The sequence below is a fragment of the Vulpes lagopus genome, chromosome 19 (assembly GCF_018345385.1).
Source record: "Vulpes lagopus strain Blue_001 chromosome 19, ASM1834538v1, whole genome shotgun sequence".
Taxonomy (NCBI): Eukaryota; Metazoa; Chordata; class Mammalia; order Carnivora; family Canidae; genus Vulpes; species Vulpes lagopus.
In genome coordinates this window covers 29114877-29133983 of record NC_054842.1, presented here as the reverse complement: position 1 = coordinate 29133983, position 19107 = coordinate 29114877, and the positions used below count along the sequence as shown (strand labels likewise).

General features: G+C 41.0%; 1 protein-coding gene and 1 non-coding gene across 12 annotated transcripts in view; one reads left to right on the top strand and one right to left on the bottom strand.

Annotated features, from left to right (window-relative positions):
* NEK11 (NIMA related kinase 11) overlaps window positions 1-19107 on the bottom strand; it is a 237473-nt gene that overhangs the window by 11140 nt on the left and 207226 nt on the right. The gene's annotated exons all lie outside the window — the stretch shown is intronic.
* Window positions 10867-10969, top strand: LOC121479148. The gene has a single exon (XR_005984664.1). It is a non-coding gene; the product is annotated as a U6 spliceosomal RNA (small nuclear RNA).

Genomic DNA, 19107 nt, shown 5'->3' with positions numbered 1-19107 from the left:
GCTCAGTGAGGAGTCTGCTTCTCCCTCTCCCTCTGCCCCTCACCTCTGCTCTGCTCTGCTCCCACAGGTTCTCTCTCTCTCTCTCTCAAATAAATATATAAAATTTTAAAAAATACATAATATTCCTCTTACCTTGACAAATTAACTTTATAAAGACCTGGAAGGCCAGGTTTGCATTCAGTATTTTGATTCCTCAGAGTTCTGCATTGGAATAGGGTAGAGCTGGGTGAGCCAGCCCCTGGCCCTTTATCCCTGGATGTTGACCTGTCCCCTTCTCTTTTAACCTGGCTCGGATTCCCACTGGGAGGGGGGGTTTCTTTTTTGCACACACATTTGATACCTTGGCCCTTATGTCCAAGATTCATGCAAATAGCTTCCTGCAAATAGCTTCTCTGTGGTCTCCCTCAAGATTAGAGTGTGCAAACTGGCAGCCGAGACCACCCATGGGACGAGAGACCTGAGGGAGAGGCCCACAGACTCTAGGAATGGGTTTGAGGCCCTCTGGGGGAAGAACTGCAAGGCCCCAGGTAACTAGGGCATGGTCTAGAAGAGGAGACACAGGCTCTGAGTATGCACACCCCCTTGGCTCCTTGGCCTCCCTGCTTCATAGAGAGGAAAATGTCTGGAGGATGACCAAAGTGGCACCCTCTACAGCACAGGCCCAGCGTCCCCCTTTGGCCTGGGCTAGGAGGTACTAGAGGATGGAGGCTACTTTGCTAAAGTAATTAAGAAAGACCTCTCTGAGGGGTGGGAGTAGGAATGACATTTGAATGGAGACTTGGATGGTAAAGACAAGTCATCTCTGCCAGGATGTGGGAGAAGAACACTCCCAACGGAGGGAAGAGGGGACGCCCACACACTATAAGCCCTGTAAGAAAGAAGACGGCAGTGGTTGGGACCTAATTTGGAGGAGGAGATGACAGGAGATGATTGTAGGTGGTTAGGCAGAGGCAGGGACCTGGGGGGTGGAGGTAAGGGGTCCTCGATCCTGGATGCAAAGAGAAGCCAGTGATCCTTTATAATGGTGTCAACATGGGTATTTTATATTAAGAAAATTCAACCCATAGAGGGAAAGAATGATTTAAAAATCAGAACTTGGAATTTCTGAAAAGCCCTGTAAGGTACCAAGGAGTTCATCTAATCGAACACTTTCAGTCTATAGACAAACTGATTCTAGAATGGGAATGAACACTGGGTTAAGGATGGCGGATCTTATCCTGGGCCCCCACTGTGATGGCCATACATATAAAATAAATATAGAATAAGTAAGTCCTCTTGTTCTTCCTTCTAGTCAGTAAGCTCCCCTAAAAAAGGCACCATGAAACTTTGGCCACTTGATTGGGTCCTTCCTGGCTGAGTCACAACTGTGCTTCCTTTGATCAATTCAAACCACATTTTTTATTTTTCAAAAATTATTTTCAACGCAGCTTTGCTGAAGGGGAAGCAAAGATCTGAAGATAAAAGAAATTTTCTTTTCAAACACAATAAGAGTAATTGAATTTGCAAAGGAAAATGAAGAGAAATCACAAAGGAAAAGCAATTGGAACCTTAATATATTTGGAAGAATTTGTCAGAGCAAAGACGTGAGAAACTATGAGTTTCCTGGGAGAAGAGTGAATTCCAAAGGCAGCCTGTCATTTGGTGAGATTCCCCAAAGGTTCCCTTCTAGACCAAACTTTAGTCAGTCCTCACCCCTGCTACCTAACCAAGTTCCTACTAATAACGTTCCATTCACTGACTCCTCTCCTATTGGCCACCCATAAATCCCCTGTGCCTGAGGTATTTGGAGCAGAGTTCAAGCTTTCTCCTCTATTGCAACAATCTTTTTTTTTTTCTTAAGATTTTATTTACTTATTTGAGAGCGAGAGAGGGAGAGAGAGCAAGAGCAGGGGTTGGGGTGGGGAGGGGATGAGGGAGAAGCAGACTCTCGCTGAGGAGGGAGGGGGACATGGGGCTTGATCCTGAGACCCTGAAATCATGAACAGAGGCAAAGTCAGACACTTAAAGGACTGAGCCACCCAGGTGCCCCCTATTACAACAGTCTTGAGAAATCTTCCTTGCTTGTTTAATTCTGTCGGGTGTAATTTTTCATGGACTGAGTTACCTCTCAATGCCAGACTGACTGTCACTGGGTCCCACATTACAAACTGTCCAGATTTGGAACAGTCGTGTGTTGGTAAACCTGAGACAGTCCCGGTGCGGACACCAGAGTGTCACCACCAGCACCACCCATTCCACTGTCAAAGTGTCCTGGCCTGAACAATAATTTACATGATTTACCCAAACATGGTGTGAAAAGTAAGGGCTAAATTGTCCTGGAGGCCCTCAGTGACAAGAGGACCTGCAAGACTTTGAACATGGTGCTGCAGCAGTTCCAATGAACAGGGGAGCAGACTCATCAAATGAGAATACTCCTTTCTGGTCCTGACTCCCTAGGCACAGTTATACCAGATTTGTATCATTTTATGTCCAAAGTAAAATGTTTATCCATAAATGAAAAATGACAATTTTCATCACTTCGTTTCTTAAACATGTTCATATGTTGCCTTTATCACACCTCTCCTTTGAGGACGACAGAGGGGTTTTATCACAGCACACTTACCAGGAGAGTGACATCCATTGGGGGGAGGGGGGAGGTGGAGGGAGGGGGGAGGGAGTGAGGGAGTGAGGGGGCCCAGAGACAGGGAAACCACAAAGGCCAATGTGGAGCAGGCCTTAGGAAAAACAACTGAGAGTGGGGGATCAATACCTCATTCTCTGGTGAATTGCATTAAAAGACTGAAATGAGTTTGCAAAACAATAATCGAAGCTGACAGCTGCTCTTGACAGGTTAGGACAAATGAAAATTGAGCTGGGCTTTCACATGCTGTGGGGAGCCAGGCAGGACAGGCTGGAACCCCTCAAGCCTTTCACTTGGAAACACTGGGTTTCTTAATTGTCTCCTGTCCTGAAGCCAAAGGAGAAGATCCCTCATTAAGGTGAGGCTTGCCGGGTGGTTTTGAAAAATGGCCTTTTTAGCTACTTCCACCTGTCTGACAGTATCTGCAAGGAGCCCTTCTTATCCTGCAGAGCTTCCCCAAGTCTGGTGGAATGGGAGAGAACTGCAAACTCTGTCAGCAGGATCTCAAGCATGGGCATTCTGGCATAGGCAAGGTAGGCAGTGGAGGGGGAAGGATTGGATCAGCTAATCTCCAAATTAGGAGATCTTCATCCTCCTGGGAAAGTCTGCCACCATGGACTCTCAGCATGGGTTTGTTAATCCCATTTTACAGGTAGCAAGAGTTGAATGAGGAAAGAGCAAGGTCACTGAAGCGGAGCTGAGCCTCCTGACTTCGGTGTGGCTCGGTTCACCTGAAGGATGAGGGCTATTGATTTTTTTTTAATAATAAATTTATTTTTTATTGGTGTTCAATTTGCCAACATACAGAATAACAGCCAGTGCTCATCCCGTCAAGTGCCCCGCTCAGTGCCGATCACCCATTCCCCCGCCCCCCCCCCCCCGCCCCCCGCCCTCCTCCCTTTCCACCACCCCTAGTTCATTTCCCAGAGTTAGGCTATTGATTTAAAAGAAAAGGAACAAAGGCCATCAGAAGGATGCTCTACTGAAAGCTTGTCACGCAAAACATGGTCTTGCCTGCAGCATCACATTGCAGGAGAGCTGGTTAGGGGTACAGGATCTCAGATCCTAGCCCAGACCTGCTCAATCAGAATCTGCATTTACCAAGACCCCAAATGGGTCCAAAACCTTTGGGATGCAGCTAAAGTGGTTCTAAGAGGGAGTTTATAGCAATGTAGGCCTACCTCAAGAAGCAAGAAAAATCTCAAATAAACAACCTAACCTTACAACTAGAGGAGCTAGAAAAAGAAGAACAAACAAAACCCCAAAACAGTAAAAGGAAGGAATAATAAGATTAGAGAAGAAATAAATGATATGAAGCCAAAAACAAACAACAATAGAACAGATTAATGAAACCAGGAACTAGTTCTTTGAAAAGATCAACAAAACTGACTACAGGCCAATATCTCTGATGAACATAAATGCAAATATCCTCAACAAAATAATAGCAAACGGAATGCAACAAAACATTTAAAAAATCATTTGGCATGATCAAGTAGGATTTATTCCTAGGATGCAAGAGTGGTTCAATAGTTGCAAATCAATCAGCGTGATATATTGCATCAATAAGAGAAAGGATAAAAATTATATGATCATTTCAATAGAGGCAGAAAAAATATCTGACAAAGTACAACAATGATTCATGATAAAAACTCTCAACAAAGTAGGGTTAGAGCGAACATATCTCAACATGATAAATGCCAGGTATGAAAAACCCACAGCTAACATTACAGTCAATGGTGAAAAACTGAGGGCTTTTCCCCGAAGGTCAGGAACAAGACAAGGATATCCACTCTCACCACTTTTATTCAACATAATACTGGAAGTTCTAGCCACAGCAATCAGACAACAAAAATAAATAAAAAGCTTCTAAATTGGTAAGGAAGAAGTAAAACTTTCACTATTTGCAGAAGGTATGGTAATATATATAGAAAACCCTAAAGACTCCACCAAAAAATCATTAGAACTAATAAATGAATTCAGTAAAGTCACAGGATATAAAATCAATATATAGAAATCAGTTGCATTTCTATACACTAATAATGAAACAGCAGAAAGAGAAATTAAGGAAACAATCCCATTTATAGTTGCACCAGAATAATAAGATACCTATGAATAAACCTAACCAAAGAAGTGAAATAGCTGTACTCTAAAAACTATAAAATATTGATGGAAGAAATTGAAGACAACACAAAGAAATGGAAAGATATTCCATGCTCATGGGTTAGAAGAACAAATACTGTTAAAATTTCCATACTATCCAAAGCTATCTACAGATTTAGTGCAATCTCTATCAAAATACCAACAGTGTTTTTCACAGAACTAGAATAGACAATCCTAAAATTTGTATGGAACCACAAAAGGCCCCTACTAGCCAAAGCAATCTTGAGAAAGAAAAACAAAGCTGGAGGTATTACAATTCTAGACTTCAAGTTCTGTTACAAAGCTGTGGAAATCAGAAAAGTATGGTACTGACACAAACACAAAGATCAATAGAATAAAATAGAAAGCCCAGAAATAAAGCCACAATTAAATGGTCAATTAATCTTCAATAAAGAGGGAAGAACGTGCAATGGAGAAAAGACAGGCTTTTCAACAAATGGTGTTGGGAAAACTGGACAGCTACATGCAAAAGAACGAAGCTAGACCACTTTCTTACACCGCACACAAAAATAAACTCAAAATGGATCAAGGACCTAAATGTGAGACCTAAAACCATAAAAATCCTGGAAGAGAGCACAAGCAGTAATTTTTCTGACACTGGCCAAAGCAACACTTATTCTAGGTTATGTCTCCTGAGGCAAGGGGGAAAAAGGCAAAAACAAACTATTAGGACTACATCAAAATAAGAAATGTCTGCCCAGTGAAGGAACCAATTGACAAAACTAAAAGGCAACCTATGAAATGGGAGAAGATATTTGCAAATGACATATCCACTAAAGGGTTAGTGTCCAAAATACAGTATATGTGCTGTCGAAGCGAGCACTAGTGTCCAAAGTATAGAAAGAACTTATACAAATCAACACCAAAAAAAAACCCCCAATTAATCCAATAAAAAATGGGCAGAAGACATGAACAGACATTTCTGCAAAGAAGACATACAGATGGCCAACAGATACATGAAAAGTTGCTCAATGTCACTCATCATCAGGGAAATGCAAATCAAAACTACCATAAGATACCACCTTACATCTATCTGTCAGAAAGGCTACAGTCAAAACACAAGAGGGGTGCTGGGTGGCTCAGTCAGTTAAGCATCTTACTCTTGATTTCAGCTCAGGTCATGATCTGAGGATTGTGGGATCCCAGCCCCACAGCAGACTCCACACTGAGTGTGTAGCCTGCTTAAGATTCTCTCTCTCTCTCTCTCTCTCTCTCTCTCTCTCTCCCTTGTACCTCCCAACCCCTGCTTGAGCATGTAAGTTATCTCTCTCTAAAACACACACACACACACACACACACACACACACAAAACCACAGGTGTTGGCAAGGATATGGACAAAGGGAAACCTCTTATACTGTTGGTGGAAATGCAAACCAGTGCAGCCACTCTGGAAAACAGTATGGAGGTTCCTTAAAAATTAAAAATAAAATTACCCTATGATCCAGTAATTGCACTACTGGGTATTTACCCCAAAAATCCAAAAACACTAATTTGAAGGGATACATGCACCCCTATGTTTATTGCAGCATTATTTACAATAGCCAAATTATGGAAGCAGCCCAAGCGTCCATCAACTGATGGAGAAAGATGTGTGTGCGCGTGCACAAATGTGTAAAATTCAGCCATAAAAGAATCAAATCTTGCCATCTATAACAACATGGATGGATCTAGACAGTATAATGCTAAGCAAAATAAGCCAGTCGGAGAAAGACAAATACCATACATGGAATTTAAGAAACAAAAACAAAGAGCAAAGGAAAAAGAAGGAGAAACAAACTAAGAAACAAACTTTTTTTTAAAAAAAGTTTAATTTAAGTAATCTGTACATCCAATGTAGGTCTCAAACTCATTGACTCTGAGATTAAGAGTCTCGTGCTCTTCTGACTGAGCCATGCACCCCAAGAAATAGACTCTTAATGACAGAGACAAATTTATGGTTACCAGAGGGGAGGTGGGTGGGAGAATGGGTGAATAGTTGATGGAGACTAAAGAGTACATTTATCGTGTGATGAAAAGAAAAAAAAAAAGGAAAGAAAGATCAGAGTTCTTTCATATGTTCATTCACACTAGCCAAAGTCAAGAATTTCTAAGGACCAGTTTATTTTATTTTTTAAATTTATTTATGATAGTCACACACAGAGAAAGAGAGAGAGAGGGATCCCTGGGTGGTGCAGCGGTTTGGCGCCTGCCTTTGGCCCAGGGCGCGATCGTGGTGATCCGGGATCGAGTCCCACGTCAGGGCTCCTGGTGCATGGAGCCTGCTTCTCCCTCTGCCTGTGTCTCTGCCTCTCTTTCTCTCTGTGTGTGACTATCATAAATAAATAAAAATTTTAAAAAATAAAATAACTTAAATCTTTAAAAAAAAAAAAAAAAAGAAAGAAAGAAAGAGAGAGAGGCAGAGACACAGGCAGAGGGAGAAGCAGGCTCCATGCACCAGGAGCCCGACGTGGGACTCGATCCCAGATCTCCAGGATCGCGCCCTGGGCCAAAGGCAGGCGCCAAACCTCTGCACCACCCAGGGATCCCGTAAGGACCAGTTTAGAAACTTAATAAAGAGCAACAGTTCCTGAACCAAAAAACAAACAACAAAAACCCCAAAACAAAGAAAAAACAAACAACAAAAACAAGACCCCAAGTGATTCGTATGCACTTCAGAGTTGGAGAAACATTGGCTGGAGCTCTGGATCACACTTTGAATAGCAAGACTCCAAAAAGCATTCAGAGCTATGAATTTGTTTTTGACAGAGAATTGTGATGCTTTTATGCAGTCAGGCCAGCTTCCCAAGCTCTGAGGCACCATTTTGCATACCAGCACCCTCTACAGAATTACTAAATTTACTTTTTTTTACAATATGAGTTTAAATCTGATAAGAGTAATAGAAAAGGGACCTCCATCAATTTCAGGCTGAAGCACTTTCTCTTTCTCTCTCTCCCCTCTGCTCTTTCCTTCTCCTTGGATATCTGGTGATAAACTTGGATTTATAACACGTTCTCAGCATCATGTTTGTTTTAAGAGGACACCAGCCTTACTCAGGTTGGAGACCACAAATTACAGTTTGTTTGGTAATTTTCTGGGTTTGCTTGCCCGTGGTTGTATCTAACTCCTGATGCTGCATCAGCTACATGTCTCTTTTTAAGTAAGAAGGAATTTTTTTTTCCCCTTCGTTTTAGGAAATACTGTATTTTAATTTTATCTTACTGGTGATCTGACTGAGAAGTGACAACCAAGCATAAATCCATGTTAATAATTATCCTGTTCCTGGTTTCTGGGCCACAAATTGCAGAAATCACTTTGTGTGAAATAAAGTTTCAGTTAGGTCTTGGGATCCACTTGGGAAGAAATAGGAAGAATGAAATTGCAAGTTTCAGTTGAACCATAGGACACTGCCACTCTCACAGGTTAAATAACAGTGAGATCCTGGCAATTTCGTTTAATCAACCTAATTAGAAAAGGTTTCAATTTAGAATTTCTTGCCCTGAGGAATATTAAGAGAGTGGCCGATACTATTTGTGGAAGCTGGATTGTTCCATTTCCTTGGAAATTTTTTTTTTTTTTTTTGGAGGTTGGGACAAATGGTCTGAAGGCTAGATCATCATTTCTCTATTCTAAGCAGCTGGAAAGAAATGGGATGATAAAAGGGTCTGGTTATGGATCTAGGATTAAAGTATGTATTCTTGAAGGAGGCTTATTATCTTCCAAATCTGTGAAATATATAAATGGTGCCAGACATTGACACCACAACCTAACTTGAGGTGCTTATCTACTTCCTTGTTATGATCAGATGCAATTACTACTTGAACTCTGATCAGAACGAGAAGAGGATTTCCCCTATCACTAACTAACACCACTCTTTAGTTGGGATGTGGGAGAGGAAGAGTCAAAGGGAAGTATAAGAATCTAGTCCCTCTCTTGGTTAATTAGAACAATTATACTGTGGGCATGCTGTGTTCCATGGTACTCTAAGCATATTCTGTGATAGCCTGAATCACATCAGAGTGTAATTAAGTGTTTAAGTGTGCTGGCCCCGGATCACGCTTTAAGTAGTAAAGTAGGAATCATGTATTATTTGTAATCGTGTGTGTAGTGCTTTTAAGATAACTTGGCATACAGTAGGCCTTGATATACTTGGGAAGGAATAGGAAGAATTAAACTAAGTTTTAGCTGAACCAATTTTATCTCAAATTTTAAAATTTGTTGAATAAATGGTGACTTTAAATAACCAACCACGTTGCCAAAAATTGAAGATATTGCACTAAAAATCTTTGTGGATCGGGGCACCTGGGTGGCTTAGTCGGTTAAGCGTCCCTCAATTTTGACTCAGAGTCATCAGATCGAACCCTGCGTCCAGCTTTTTACTCAGTGGGGAGTTTGTTGGAGATTTTCTCTCTCCCTCCTGCCCCCTTGCTTTCTCTGTCTCACAAATAAATAAATCTTAAAAATAAATAAATAAATAAATAAATAAATAAATAAATAAATAAATATCTTTGTGATCATAAAAACTGATTTGGCAATAAATATCAAGGGTCACATTTTATGAACCAGTAATTATAATAATAGGTCATGTCCTATGAACCAGTTATTACAAAACATTTATTTTAGGAAACATAAATGTTTGAAATGTTTGAACATCATGAGGTTAAAAAATATTTACTTAAGTCAATAATATATGAGTTGAAAAAAACTGAAAATTACCTAAAAACCCAAAACTAAGACATATTATAGAGATGTTAATGGTATTTTTAAGAGTATTTAATAACCTTGGAAAATGCTCAAGAAAGGTGAAGGAGAAAACCCATGACACCAATATCCTGTCCTTTTTTTAACCTAGCGCTACCTCACAAAAATGTCCCAAGTTATTCAAAATTCTGCCAAAATAATATTTATAATGGCTGTAGAATATTCTATTGGATGTATACAGAGTAAATTGTTAACAGTTTTATGAACACACACACACCAAAAAATAACATGCAGATGGGATCATATCATCCCTATTGTTCTGCACCTCTTCTCAGTTAATAATATAATCTGGAGAGCTCATCACATAAGCACACACAGATCTTCCTTAATTCTTTTTATCATCAATGCCAGTTTAGTCCACTGCAGAGATATATGTTGATTTTTTTAAATAGTTCTTATTGATACCTTTAGGCTATTTATAGCTTTTTGCTATTAAAACAACCCTGCATGTACATTTTTGTGCATTTATACAAGTTTCTGTAGGATAAATTCAGAAAACACTAGATCAAAGGGAATGTCCATTTACAGCATTTGAATAGACATTGCCAAATCACCCTCCAAATTATTGCACCAACATTCACTTCAACAGTGCATGGAAGTAACTGCTTCATTTGAAATGAGAAACAGTGAATAGGACGCCATTGACCCTTGAACAACACAGGTTTGGTTGGGATTGTGTGGGTCCACTTACATGCAGATATTTCATAGCACAGTACTGCAAGTGTATTTTCTCTTCCTTATGATTTTCTTAATAACATTTTCTTTTCTCTAGCTTACTTTTTTCTAAGAATACGGTATATAACACTTATGTAATGCTATATGTAGCGTATATACACAATATGTGTTAATCAACTATTGATGTAATTGATAAGGTTTCCCGAGAAGAGGAGGCTATTAGTAGTTAACTTCTGGGGAGGCAACAGTTATATGCAGCTTTTCCACTGCATGGTGGGTTGGCACCCTGAACCCCTGCATTGTTCAAAGGTCAACTGTATTTGTGTGTATGCGTATGTATTGAAATAGAGCTCATGAACTCCGACACTACTATGGTACAGTTTTATTTTTTTTATTTTTTTTTTTTATTTTTTTTTTTTTATGGTACAGTTTTAAATGAGGTCCCCTTCCCTGCTCTATATCCCTTCCTACTTTTTCTTCCTTTCCACCTTCCTTTTTTTCATTTTTTTCTTCTTTCCTCCCTCCCTCCCTTCCTTCTGTCCTTCCATCTTTATTATTCTATCTAATGGGAAAAGAGACAGAGGGAAAACCAGAGTGAAGGCCAGTGAAGAATTTATGTGCCATTTAGAGAACTGGAAAAAAAGCAGGAAATGGGTTCCTGCTGGAAGCAGAGCACTTATTTCAGCAGCATATGGGCAAGATTGGAATGATACAGGCATTAGCACGGCTTCTGTGTAAGAACGACACACAAATTTGTGAAGCCCTTTATATTTTTATGATAACTGTGAGAGGTGATATGTGTAAACTAAGCCTATTGTGGCAATCATTTCACAACACATACATATATGAAATCATCGCGTGGGACCCCTTAAACTTACATAATGTTGTGTTGAATATATCTCAATAAGGATGGAAAAAACTTGGAAGCAGAATGTTGTGGGGAATATGTGGAAATCTGTGGTGTAGGGCAAGTCAGACACACTGGGGAGGGCAGTTTGGATGTGTACTTCTCATCTTCTTGGGCACAGGATTCACCTGAGGGGCTTGTGTAAAAATACAGATTCTGATTCAGTAAGTCTGGCCAGGGCCTGGGAATTTGCATTTCCAGTGGGCTTCCAGGCTGCGCTGTCGTCTGGGACGACACTGTAAGGAACAGAACTCAGTCGACAAAGCCTACTTCCTGAAACAACAGGCCAGAGCATTAGTAACACTGGGAAGGGCTGTGAGCATTACTCCTGAGAGCCAAGAATGCCTCCTGCAAATGTTACATACCAGGTGATAAAAGTCATGGACTACTGCTTCACCCACCCAAGTCAGCCTGGCTCACACTCACACCAGGAACAAACAAATGCTGCATTCACACCTATGCGGATTTTTTTTTGCAGGAACTCTTGCAGGAACCCTGATCTCGAGATCAGACCATATCTTATTTGCTTCATCCCTCAAGCAATGCCCCACAGAGTCCCCCCACATTTCCTTCATTCACAGAGTGCCTGGGGCTGCGGGCCATGTCCCAGGTCTAAGTGGCAAGTGCCCACCTTAAATCCAGTCCTGAGGGCACCCACTAGCTGCAGCTGGTGGCATGAGCCCCCCCCCCTCCCCCCCCCCCCCCCCCGCCCTGCCCCGTACCTCACTACTTTCCCTGCTGGCTGACAGCAAAATGGAACTATTGCCCAAAGGCCCAGCACTAAAGCAGTTTCAGTCGGGACTTGATGGCATCACCACTGCCTGTGGAATTAAACCACTTTAAAGCTCCTCTACAACTTGTCCATGTTCCACAGAAATGTTTTCTGAAATGTTACATTCTGGCAAAGCTAGGATTATTGATGTATGTTTGGGAACCGGGACATTTTTATATCCAATTCTTCCTGTGGGATGATTTCTTTGCCATCGGTCCTTGTAAATCAAGGGAAGTACAAATGCTAGCTTTAAAAATTCACAAGCTGAGGTTGACAGGAACATTTTTCACCTCTCTGATCCAAGCCAGACAGTGTCTGATGCTGGCCCACCTAGATTTCCCTTCTCTTAGTTTCTGCCTAAGGACAGTGAGAAGGGAAGTTACCAGTAAACACACACACACAAGCAAGAGCTCAGGCTTGGAGCCTTAGGGAAAGTAGTAAATGAATGGTCTCCTTTTCAAAACATAACTAAAAGGACAAGAAGCAGTGCAGGTCTTAAGAACTTTGTCACCCAATGAGGCTGTTGTTTGCATTTAGGTTGGATGTGAGTAAAAGGGTGTGTTTCTCTAATCCTGGAGGGACACACCAGGTTAGCTTTATGAGTGATAGTTACAATTAAAGAAACATGAGAAAAATCTCTAATATGCTTGTATTCACTTTAAATTTTGCTCTAATAAGTGGTCATTAAAAGTATGATTAGCGGGATCCCTGGGTGGCGCAGCGGTTTGGCGCCTGCCTTTGGCCCAGGGCGCGATCCTGGAGACCCGGAATCGAATCCCACATCGGGCTCCCGGTGCATGGAGCCTGCTTCTCCCTCTGCCTGTGTCTCTGCCTCTCTCTCTCTCTGTGACTATCATAAATAATAAAAAAAAAATTTAAAAAAAAATATGATTAGCAATTAGGTTGTTTTTATGCTTGAATCATGCTTTCATTTGCATTAAAAGTTTTATTTGAATAGAAAAATCAGAGAGGCATGTCTCTTCTCTTTTTCAAGAAATCAGGCTGTTGAAACTGTGTGTTTATAACAACTACAAAACTACTGTCTACTTGGTGTATGAAAGAAAACCAACAGCTTTCTGAGAGTTATCTTTACATAAATACACATAGACAGCCCTACAAATCTTTGTTTTTGTGTTAATGACTTAAAAGAATATGAACATGGGAGTTGAGAGAGCCTGTCCTAGAACCTCTCAATGTCAAGGCTCTTTCCCACCAAAGAAGTTGAAGGAATTGCTCAGGCTTCATGGACAAGCAAAAGCACAGGAACAAGGTCTGTTTCACAAATGCCTATGATGTGCGATGGCCTGGCAGGTGGTGCCAGATTATTGCCTCTGCTCCAAACCTCTTCTGATCTTGGTCTTGTGACGTTGGACCCAAGACCCTGTGGGCAAGTTTGTCTTGCCCACTGCTCCCTATTGACCTTTAGTAATAGGGGGTGCTAGAGAGACTCGGGGAAAGCCAGAGGAGAAAAAGGGATTGGGTCTCCGGTCCCAGCGGATGCCCTGGTGACGGCACATCTCTGACCAGCAGCATCTGACTCCTGTGTATGGTTTCTCCTACCCTTGCACATCCTCCTCATGGCTTCCCTTCACAGACACCAGCACCAGTGGCCATCACCTTCTTCAAATTCCAGGTACCACCCCCCATAGAACCCCTTCTCAAGCTCAGAACAGGAGCAGACCCCTGCAATGGTACCTTCTCGGGGGTCTGCATCACTGGCCCTTCCTCGGAGCCTCTGGGTTTTCACGGTCCCAGCCTCTTCCTTTTATTTTATTCTCCTGGCCTGTAGTGATAGCTGCTCCCTGCAGTTGCTGCTCCATGATATGCCAGTGTCTTCTTTTTGTGTTTTTAGTTCCCCTAACACTTGGACAACAACACTATATTAAATTCTCTCCATTAAAATAACTGGAGTGTTTTTTTTTCCCCCCTTAATAGGGCTCTGACTACTAGACACGCTGAGAAAGGCTGGACAGGAGTCCTTTCCAAGACATAGCATTCTCTAAGCATAGAAGATTTCCCTATAAGATTTGTTATACAATTTGACATTAAATCAGGTACGGGTATGTGAGAAAGCAAAAAAGAGATTTCTGGAGATGACTCTGGAGATTCACAACCAGAAATCCAGGTATGAATTAGATGAAGAGACTTCTATATCATTATAAGAATAAATGCCAGTATTGTTGGGTTGGCAGCTGACACTTATTTCTCTGCATAGCAGACTAAAAAGTAAATGTAGTTTGATTTGAAAACCTTTTAAATAAGAGTGGGAAAACTGCCATTTCATTTATTTTTAGTAAAAGTATGATGTTGAAATGCTACTTGATTCAGATGTCCACTCAGGGGGCAGAGCTATAACCAGAACTTTGCACGATTGGCACTGTAGGAAAAAAGCAACCGAGTGCTGTAGAAGTCCTGGTCATGCATGTTCTAAGATCCTTTTGTCTGTGTTGGTTTAAAACAGCAAGATTGCATATGGCAACAGTGACGGGAAACATTTCAGATTTGTTGCTTTGTCTATAACACAGTGAGGACTGTACACACTCCCTATGTCCTGTCTCTTGTCTACAGATGATAAAACTAATCTCAAAGACATAAGGCAACTAGCTCAAGGTCATATAATTGTTTAGTGGCAAAAAGTTGGAGTTTACCCTGACTCCAGAAACCAAGGCAATTACACATCCTCAACCAACTCTTCCTCCAGTTTGGCTTTAGGTACCTTCTTTGGGGTCATTACAATTCTATGGACAAAACTCATAAGTTCTTGGGTGACTATAGTCTGGTTACTTTCTGAGCTTTTCCTACCTACCTGTATTTATGACAGTTTCTAATATTTTCCTGATAAATTAATCAGTTTTTTAAAACAAAAAATAGGTTTAAAATATCTCTAGTCTTTGTGCATATTATACTCAATTAGCCAGTAGCTCTCTAAAGTAACAGTCAAAAAAAAGGTAAAAAAAAAGTCAAAAAAAATAAAATAAAGCAACAGTCAGTGATTTATAACATTTGCTAAATCTTCACTTTCTCTAGGATGTTTATCAATAGACCTTACTGCTTTGCAGACACCAAATGTTTGCAAGAACTATACTCTTCAATGATCTCCTTTTCGATGCTGGTCTAGAGTGTCCCTTCCAAGTGACAAATCTGCTGCCTTAGCATGTTGATAAATACTTCTGCTCTTGCATAATCACCCATTTTCCTAAACATTAATCACTCATCAATATTCAGTCAGCACCATGGAGTACAACCATGTGCTTCTGTATGCTTTACTGCATTTAACTCAAGGCTCATAATAAACAAGAGTAGGCAACTTTATCTTTCCCCTGCTCTGGAGCAGAAGGAGGCTCATAAAGTTTAGGCAATTTGCTCAGAACTACAGAGCTGGTTAAGTCACAGAAGTGATTTGGAAGTTGCAGGCTTCCAAATCCACAGGGTTGCTACAGTTCTGGGTACATGTAACAGAGGATGAGGGATCCCAGGGACCCCACTGATCCACAGTGGAGTCCACAAAAGGAAAGAAATTACAGGGCTGGTGGGTGTCTCTTTCTCCACAACCTGGCTGAGGAGGCCTGTGGTGCTCATGCTGGGGAGCTGGAAGGAGACGCCGGGCTGTGTATTTACAGGCACCCTATCAGGGGTACGGACAATAGCAGCTGGAAACCTCATTTCAGAGCAGAGTTTGGATGACACAAACTGCTTAAAATGCCTCCATATGTAGTTATGTGACTGTCTGTCCCTGTACTTGTCATTTTTCTGCACAGATACACACTGTACTTTCTTCTATTGATTTTCAGAAGCAGCCAAGAAACACATCCTGCTGAGCAGACACTCAAAAGATATGAATGCCAGAGCCTCTGCCATTGCTTTGCACTTCCAAGTTTGATAGTATATTTGTCATTTAAAAAGGAAAATTAAATTAAAAACAAATAACAAACAATGCTGCCCCCCCCCCCGCCGTGAGATGAAAGAGATTGAAAAAATAAAATGAAATCTCTAGAAGGTAATAGCAAAATCATTTATCAGTGATGTCATTTACAATATCTCTCATCTAGTCCTGAGAATTCACCTTGAAGGCCCACTGTCTCCTCTCAACTCCTCATGTCAAGCCTCACATGAAAATTCTGCATCTCACTGCAGCCCTACATGCTATCCAGAGAAAACAAACCCATGCATATCTGAAAACTGCCCTGAAAGCCATTTTCCTTAAGCTACTCAGTCAGCCAGGGGATTATGAGGGATTCGTGAGCAACCTTTTAGAGATTTGAGGATGCAGTAAGGAAGAAATCCATTTTTGTAATGCCCCCATGTTTCATTCATTCATCCACCCAGTCATCTATTGGTTATTTATTGAGCACCCTAATCTTTGTGTGAGAAATCGTCAATGAACCAAAGAATCCTGTCAAGTCATCTCAGTATCTTTTTCCTGTGGACAAAATGCAATAAGGAAATCATACAATCATATCTGCCTCTCAGATTTCAATATTTTACCTTTGCATTTGTGACTATGAAGGGAGTTTTCTCTGTAGCATTCTTCTGGCTGTTGGGCAAAAGGCTCATGTCCTAAGTTAATTTATTCACTATCTGTTCTTCTACTTAGGTAGATAATAGTGGTACAAAACCCAAAATCAGAAGGTATTTGTCTTGTAACCCAAATGTCCCAGTCTTTAAAGAATCTTGGTGTGATATGGGGGGGGGAATGAAACGTCATTTTCTGGAAGTTGTGTTTAATGAGAACATCTTCCTATGCTATTGCAGGCAGGCGGAGAAGAGGCCATTTTATAGGGACTCCTAGCAAGTGTCATGTCATCCATGCCTCTGACAGGGGCAGATCCACTTTAGCCTGGATCTCAATGAGGAAATGGCTTTTTTTATGCCAATGACAACTTCTTCTTTTTAAATAAACTAAGTAAACTTAGATTTCAGGACCCAACTTGTGTTTCTTTGGTTTTTCCCAAAGACTCAAGTGGGAAGGGGTGTCTTCCAATGAGTTCTATGGCAAGTAGAATATTCATGCAAAGAACAAGAGTCCTGATATCAGAGAGAGCTACAGGCCAAGCAAACAGGGGGAATTAGCCCCTAGCATTTTACAGAATGCATTAGCGTGTGCATGAGTTACTAAAAAAGAGCCAACAATGATAGCACTTAGATTGAATTTTGAGAATCCTCAGCTGCAAGTATAAATAACTTCTGCAAATTACAAAAGGGCCCTGATACAAAGAGTAGATCATCCTAGTCCAGAATAGAGTGAGACAGGCAGAAGAATACCAGTAAAATGTGTAGCATATAAGAAGAAAAATCTAGACCAGACTTGGAAGAGTTACTGTAAAAGGGTAATCCCAATTCTTAGAGAAGGAGATGGAAGTTTACATGCTCACTCTCATCCTCTGCACTCTCTCATTTAGCCATCAGAATTTGCTCTTATGGGATCCCTGGGTGGCGCAGCAGTTTGGCGCCTGCCTTTGGCCCAGGGCGCGATCCTGGAGACCCGGGATCGAGTCCCACGTCGGGCTCCCGGTGCATGGAGCCTGCTTCTCCCTCTGCCTGTGTCTCTGCTTCTCTCTCTCTCTCTGTGTGACTATCATAAATAAAAAAAAAAAAAGAATTTGCTCTTATATTTTGTTTTCATAAATTGTTCACATGCCAGAGGATAACACTGATCACACAAACAAATCCTTGAGATTATTTTAAAGAGTTCTGAGTTAAGAAACACCTGCATGATTTATTATATTAAGATTTTCCTGGCTATTATGGATAAGATTCTACTGGCAGTATATGGGCAAAGCAACTGAGCGGAACCCTTGATCAGAGATTGATAAGACTCCATGTTAAATTACTACTGGATGTTATTCTGTGTTCTGCTTTTCTCGGAACATCTATAACAGTGATTGTTCTTTAACACTCCTTGATTAGGAGCTGACCATAAAAATAGAAAGTCAAAACACTATTAGTTAATTAATGCATGGCAGTAGGGAAACATACTCATCAAATCAGCCAAGGGCATCCCTGTCATTTATTCCACAGAGATTTAAATTACAATCTGCCTTCAGGGGCACCTATGTGGCTCAGTCAGTTAAGCATCTGCCTCTGACTCAGGTCATGATCCCAGAGTCCTGGGATCAAGCCCCACATCACACGCCCCCACATAGGGCTCCTTGCTCAGTAGGGAGCCTGGTTCTCCCTCTCCCCTCTGCTCATGCTCTCTCTTGCTGTCTTTCTCTCTCAAATAAACAAATAAAATCTTAAAAAAAAAAAAAAATCTGGGCAGCCCCGGTGGCCCAGCAGTTTAGCGCCGCCTTCAGCCCAGGGCCTGATCCTGAAGACCCAGGATTGAGTCCCACGTGGAGCTCCCTGCATGGAGCCTGCTTCTCCCTCTGCCTGTGTCTCTGCCTCTCTCTCTCTCTCTCTCTCTGTGTCTCTCATGAATAAATAAATAAAATCTTTTAAAAAAAATCTGCCTTCAGTTTTGCTCTTATCCCTTCTTCAAGGGTCACATATTTTTTTAATTTAAACAATGAGAAGCATACATTTAATTCTAATTAAAATCAACAGATTGTAAATTCTTGTACCAACTGTTACCTTTAAATAGAGTTAGACCCCTAAGAAACTACATGGCTTAGGTAATCATCAAACAGCTTTTTATTTCATTGAAGAAACCACCTTTATAAAATCCATGTCTGCATTTCCTGCAGAAGGATGGTTGAGGATAGGAGTTTATGCAATATGCCATGTATAAAACCCCATGTGAGGGCCCTGTCTTCCATAAGGACCCACATTCACGTTCCTGATAATGAGAACTAGAAATTGTATCATATCTCCCTCTTTTGATTTGACTTTCTGGAAGCTCAGGGCCACACTATACTCTGAGCCACAGCAACCAGGGTCACACATTGACTTCCTCACTCTATTTCTGATTTTCATTTTCCGTATATGTTATTCTCTAAGTCTTATTGTATGTTACATATGATGTCACAATGGATTAAATAAACTTCCCTCAGGTATTAGTGGTAAGCTGTGATCAGCAAAGCATGCTATTCATATTCGTCAACTGGTAATTCGATTTTCAAATCCTTTTGACAAAGAGTTAGAGGATAAATTTTTAAGTAAAGGAGATTTGCAGTCTCTCAAAGGCAAAACTGTCTTTTATTTCTCTCTTCATTATTCTTTGCAAACAACAGGGGCTCAGTCAATGCCACCTAAGTCAACAAGGGCTAACACTTGCTGATTGAGTGTTTGGCTC